Source organism: Otolemur garnettii, unplaced genomic scaffold, assembly GCF_000181295.1.
Source record: "Otolemur garnettii isolate 467f Iridium unplaced genomic scaffold, OtoGar3 scaffold00208, whole genome shotgun sequence".
Taxonomy (NCBI): domain Eukaryota; kingdom Metazoa; phylum Chordata; class Mammalia; order Primates; family Galagidae; genus Otolemur; species Otolemur garnettii.
Window position 1 is genome coordinate 849,698 of NW_003852603.1, and position 7,185 is coordinate 856,882.

The following is a 7,185-nucleotide window of genomic DNA, read 5'->3' on the forward strand; positions in this document are numbered from 1 at the left end:
TCCTTTGCATGAAGCGTAGTGTGAGAGGTTTAGAAACAGTGTAAATTTCCCCCTGCCTGTGCTACACTCTGCAATGTCTTTTTGCAGCTCCTCTCAAGGAGAGGGGGATCTTCCTGCACTTCCTCAACATGGCTAGCCCTGCAACGTGCCGGGACCCACAGAATGCAGCAGAGCTGACTTCATGTGGTTTCCCAGCCTTCGCCTCAACAGGCCCACCTCCTTCCTACCTCTGGCCCTAGGAAACCCACTACTGCCATGTGTACAGGCCCAGGTTTGACCTGGCGAATGATTGTGTGTCCCTGTCAAGCCCAGCACTGCAACCAACAACAGCCAGTCAACCACCAGATGTGTGAGCTGGGCCACCTCAGACCACCAACCTCTGCCAACTCAGCAGCAGACGTCAGATGTCTGAGTGGGGGCAGCCCAGAATGACGGATCCTATCCAGACCAGTAGAACTACTGCGCTGACCTGTAGATTTATGAACAATAAATGAATGGTTGTCAATTAAGCCTTCCGCTTCAGGGTGTGTGTGTTATCGCTTGCATCCCAATACATCCTGTCTTTTATAATGAAAAATGGCCTGCTCAAAAGCCTTTGCACCTGTAGTGTGGAGCTGCAGGAGGCTTTGCGCTCATTTCCTCTTTACACATGAAGAAATCAAGACCCAGATTCAGGCAACATGCCTGCGGACACTGTTAGGGTGAGAACTTAGAAGGTGTTCATGGCAGGTTAGAGAAAGAATTCGCACACAGTGATCAGGATGGATAGAAGTACAAAGTTCATTTTCCTGAGAAAGAAAAAAGAAAGAAAGAAAGTGAGATACAGAGGGAAAGAGAGAAAGAGAAAGTGAATACCTGTACCACTCCGAGAAAGGAGTGAAAATGCCAGGCAGCTGAGGAAAAGCAGCTGGTATTATAAAAGGTAAAAAGGGCTTTTTTTTTTTTCTGCTTCAGCAGACAGATAACAGGAGCAGCCATGGAACAGTGCTGCTTGCTTTTTCTATTTATTTTCCTTTTATCTGGGAAGCCAGCATATCTGAGTCCTTGAAAGGTATTTCCAGCACAAACTGAGCATAGAGTTGGAGCAGGGAGCTCACACCCTCACTGTCTCCTCGAGCTCTCCAAGGCTCAGGAAACACAGTCTTAAAGCAAACACTTTAGGCCGCAGGTGTTTTAATCCAGCAAAACAAAGAGGGTAGTTGTGAGTTTTCTCTTCCAAGGGGCAACAATGTTTTATGAGTGCATTTCTCTTACTTTCTGGTTGATATTTTTCCCCCATCAACTTGGTTATCAGTAAAGCACCTTTCAGACACCACTTTCCTTACCCCTCTGTGGAACTTAAATCAATTTAGCGGACTCAGAGGAGTCCTGACGCTCTCTAAACCTATTATTTCCATCCCATCTCTAGATCTTTCCCCCACCTGAACATCCAGCAAGAATGCTTACTTCTCTCCTGCTCTCCTCCACCCAGAGCCGCCTGCCCTGGTCTTCCTCCACTACACCAACTGATGGTGATCACGCCCTCCTCCAGATGCGATGGAACAAAGTTGGCACCATTCACTGTGACTTGCTGGAGAATTTAAAAACTAGTTTTCTGTGTCTCTTTTCTAATAAGCTTACAGATCCTTCAATGGTAAAGAGTGGGCCTTATAGTTCTCAGTACCGCCAGTAGTACCAGCCTGGTAAAAATTTAACTTGATGATTAGCAAGACTAGTGAACTCATACTATTCTGTTTTTGTAGGTGGCCAGTGTATAAATAGGAATTCTTACATGGTGGTTTTCCGGCCTATTTTGTTCCTTTTTGTTTCTTTAGCCAGGCCTTAACATAAAGGTTATGCCATTTGTTACTGTCAAACTTAATTAAGCCCATTATAATTCGTAAGCCCCTGTGCTTGCTTTGTAATTAACATTGATTAACACAAACGAGTACAAAGTAGGCCATCAGCACTTTCCAGAAGTGCTGATTACAGGTTCAATACAGTAGGGAAGATGGCAGGTCGGCAATTTGCACTTTCTCTGCATAAGGAGACAAACGCCACAGTGCAAAACTAAGCCACAGAACAAAATACTTCCTTCATCTACTTTACCTGGTTATACCCTCACCCTGTTAACCCACCCCGGGACTGTCAAAACCTTGGGTAAGATTACTGAAGGCACAGTTCCAAGTAACTTGCTTAATTGCATTCCTGGGACAAGAGAGGGAAGAGTTTCAAAGCTGACACACAGATGGTGGAGTGTCCAGTCACAGCAAAGCAGCCGCTGAGGCTCATGATGGACAACTCCAGGGCTGAGAGCTCATTTGTCAATCTGGGGTAAAGTCCAGGGTTTGGTGGCAGCAGGCAGAACTGTAAAAGATGCTCGACAAGGGGTTCCCCCAAGGCAGGGACCCTGAAAAGCTTGGAGTAACTAACAACCTGGAAATGAACTCTGTCTTCCTGCTCATGACCCCCCCACCCAATTCCTATAATCCTGCTTGCATTTAAATTCTCTTTCCCACGGCCTCAGCAGTCAGTCAATCAGGAAGGTATTCCTGCATCCATGAGAGGCCGCCATGCTCTCCTGGGAATACAGTCGATTGCCAGGAGGGCATGGCCACACATTTGGAGTTTTGAGTATTTCCAGGAATAAAGCTGAGATGCCCAGGAGTTTCAGCAGTTTTTTATTCTGTAAAATAAATAAGTGGGCCTCTGCCCCACTGCACTCCAGGGAAGGATTAACAGGATTGATATTGTCCGAATCAATTAGCTCTGCGCAGATGACTTGATAATGAGGCCATGGAGTTCTTATAGTTCACTGTTATTGCTCCAGAAAGTACATGACGGAAATTGTTCAAATGCTCAGAAAGGAGAGTTAGTACAAAGCAAGGTGTTTCCGAGTCATTGCTGAGAGATTTGTAATGTTCCTGGAGGTCCCTGAGATACTAAGATTTCTGTGTACATATGTAACTCAGAGAGAAGAAATATGCCAAATGAAAAAATAGGGAGAAGTCTGCGGGTCACATGGCTTTCAAATTTTGAAGTGAGATCTGAACCCAGATACCTGCGTCCTCAGTGCTCAGGACACAGGTGTTAGCCCCTCCTCTTCAGCAGAGATATGTTGGAGAAATCTCTAGAAATGGAAAAGGAGCTTTCAGAAGCAGAACTAAATAAATAAATAGAAAAAAAAAACCACGTTGATGAGAGGGCCAGTCCTAACCAAGACCATGACATTGGTGAAATTCGTCTTTGGTGGCCACGGTCTCCCTTCCTGCCATTATACTATCAAGCACCATTCTAAGAGTCTCATAGCAATCCAAACTGCCTTGTAGAGATTCATTTAATCCTCTCTTTCCCACCATCCTATTCCTTCTCTCTGTTTTTCTCTCTCATACAAACATACGTAGGCACGCATTCACTTTCTCTTTTTTCTTGGTTATAAGTTCATATAAGATACGAACATTTTTTCCCCTTCACTTATTTTTAAAATTAAGATATAAAATTCATTTAGTGCAATGCATAATATATACAAATTCAATGTACAACTGGATGAAATATTTCATATGTATAGCATACCCTTGTAAACACCACCCAGATGAGATTCAGAGCATTTTAACCAACTTAGAAACCTCCCTGAAGGTATAGACTTCTTATTTTAAAATCAGGTGTATTAAGGTATCATTTTCATACAGTTGCATTCAGAATTTTTCATGCACAGTTCTATGAGTTCTGACAAAGGCTAGTTGTACTATGCATAGCTACTAATACAATCAAGATACAGAATGGTGCCACCCCCCCCCCAAATTTCCCTTTGTTCCTTTGTAGTGAACCTCTTCCCCATCTCCAACCTCCAGCAACCACCCCTTTGCTTTCTGTTCCTTCAGTTTGTCTTTTCTAGAATATCCCATAAATGGAATCATAGATCATATAGTATTTGGTCTTTTGAGTCCGACTTCTTTCACTCAGCATAGTACATTAGAGACTCATCCATGTTGTTTAGTATACAGATAGTTCCTTTCCGTTACTGAATGATATTTAATTATCCCACACACTGTATATTCACTTACCAGTTAAAGGGCATTTGGATGCTTCCAATGTTGACAGTTATGAATAAAGATACTATAATCATTCACATGCAAGGGTTTGTGTGAACCTAAATTTTCATTTCTTTTGGGTAAAAACCTAAGAAGTAGGATTTTTCTTAGTCTACGCTCAATGCATATTTAACTTTATTTGGAAATAACAACAAGGCATGTCTATTCCCTAGAGTGTGTGTACCATTTTGCATTTCCACCAGAAATGTATGAGAGTTTTAGTTGTTTCATATTCTCACCTGGACTTAGCATTACTGGGTTTTTAAGAAATCTGTTTTACTAGGTATGTGGCACAGATTTTTGAAAATAAACAACATGTTCAGAGAGTTTATTGTTGTCTTCAGAAGACTTAAAAATCAATCTCAGACATCTAACTGTTAAAACTAATTAGGCAGTTCATGTTAATATTCCTAACTGGAGTTACTTTTATATTCAGTCCAACTTTCATTAGTGGTCTGTAGCTCAAACAGCATAGATGCCAATCTCCTTCACACATTGACTAAATGCAAAACTCCTGATTCTTGCAGTCTGCTGTCCTACAGCATTTGCCTAAGAGTTATAGCTCCTCATTTCTTTTTGGCATCTTTAAAACACCCAGCAACCTTCCTCTAAGGACCCTTGTTTAAGTGGGTTTTCTGTGCCTGGAAAATGAAACGTCAGTTTCTCCTTTCAAGAATCTATCAGTCAAAAGCGTTCTAGCCTGGAGAAGGGAAAAACAATGCTTCATTGCAGTAAACAAACTCACACTCACATTTTGCTGGAAAATTCAACCATTTTCCTGCTCAGCCCTCAATACACACACAGCCCTACACTGCAATTTTGTAGAAGTAACCTCTGCTGATTTTCCCGTCTCAGGCAGAACCACATGTAGCCAGAACCTGGTCCTCTCTGATTTGTCATACAAATTCCTCCTGGCCTGTTGCTTCTTTGTGGATGTCGTTGCTAATGCTTTACTCATTTGCATCCATCTGTCCCATCTGCTGGGCCATCAGTGTGCTGTTAGCAATTAGAGATTTGTAGCCTGCCTTCTTTACACGACAGGTCCCTTTCTCCTCTCCCGCCCCAACTCCATCTTTCTGTCTCTTCCATAAACATAATGTACAACTCAGCTGCATCTTTTTATGTTTTGAGTCAATAATTTATTTTAAACAGATAACATGTGCGCAAAGAACAAACTTAAAAGGGCACAGCGCTAGAATTCCATTGCCTCCCCCACCCTGGCGCCCAGTTCCTTTGCTCAGAGATATTCCTATCACCAGTGTCACCACCCTTCCAGAAAGAGAGATTCTGTATACTTACAAACATATAATCACAGTATTTTTATTCTTTGCACAAACGGTAACAAACAGTAACACCTTTCTGGAACTTGCTCGTTTTGCATAAAACGCTGTGTGTTGCCATGCAGAAGGCACACCCTGTGTATAATGTGCATGTATGGTTTTTGCCTAAACTTTAAAGAAAATAATCTTTTGTTTTAATTTTTTAATTCAAATTTTCATTTATTTATATTTACAGAATTGCTTTTTGTATTATAAAGGAATTTTAGCATTTGGTTTTTAACATATTATGGTATACTTTTCACACATAAGCATAAATAAAAGAACTTAAAACGTTTAGATAAATAGAAAATTAGTACTTCCCATGTATAATGCACAACCTTATTTTTCCCTCAAAAAGTTGGACAAAAAGTGCACATTATCCATAGCAAAATACAATCAATACCTTGTAAAGCATTTCATATTCCTATTCCTGAGTATACTACTAATATACCTCAGCAGATGTGACTCATTCTTTTTAATGTTTGCATAATCTTTAATGTTGTGTATGTAGTATGATTTGTTTTACCAAAAACTTTTTTAAAAACCTGAGATAATGACTTAGTGATTTAAACAATACATGTTTATTTCATATTAAAGATGAGCAGAGTTAGGCGTCTCCAGGCTGGACAGGCAGCCACAGTCTCGGAGACTGAAGCCTCCTGTCCATGGCTCCTTTGCTCTCAGCATATGGGTTTCTCTTTGTGTCTGAATACGGCCGCCTTGGCTTCAGCCTTCGTATCTGCACTCCAGCCTAAAGAAAGACCATGTTCCCTCTCAAAAAGAACACTCGCCAGCTTTCAGTTACATCCCATTTTCAAAACACAAAAGGGAGGATAAGAAATGTAGTCATGGCTCGGCGCCTATAGCTCAATCGGCTAAGGCGCCAGCCACGTACACCTAAGGTGGCGGGTTCGAATCCCCAGCCCGGACCCGCCAAACAACAATGACGGCTGCAACCAAAAATAAAATAGCCGGGCGTTGTGGCGGGCACCTGTGGTCCCAGCTACTTGGGAGGCGGAGGCAAGAGACTCGCTTGAGCCCAGGAGTTGGAGGTTGCTGTGAGCTGTAATGCCACGGTACTCTACCCAGGGGGACAGCTTGAGGCTCTGTCTCAAAAAAAAAAAAAAAAAGAAATGTAGTCATAACCCAAGGTTGGGGGTTCTCTTAAGAAAGAACAAGGGCAGAATGACTATTCTGCTCCAGAGCTCTTGCTGGTCTTCGGATCTTACACACGACACTGACATAGACTATCCGAGCATGTGCTATTTCACACTGTGTGGGAGAGCTGCAGAATTTCTGGGTTACAAGGTGTGTGCATTTTAATTTTCATGGATATCACCAATTGCATCCACTGAGAAGGTACCAGTTCACCCCTTACCAACATTATATGAGAGTGACTTTTCCCCCACACGCTCAATAGTCCTGAGTGTGTTCACACTTTCTTTTTATCTTTATCAATATGAAAGCTAAAATGTGGCATCCCCAAATGTCTTAATTGGGCTTAATAGGACTTTTTCTCCTGGTTTTGGGTAGTTGAGTACTTTTCCAAATGTCTGGGAATCACTTATTTCCTCATCTGTGAGCTGTTCCCATCATTTACTCATTTGTTCATTGGGCTGTTTAGTGTGTTCTTATTTTCATGTAGATTTCTGGGGGGTGGGGTTAGGAAGTAAGCCTTTATTCCTTGTTTAACAGATAAAGCTTGCTGAGTGTTGCTTTTTAGTGATTAGTCAGAAGAGCAAATCCCATCTCTTCCTCCAACTCCTCTGACTCTACCTTTGCTTCAGCCTTGGTTG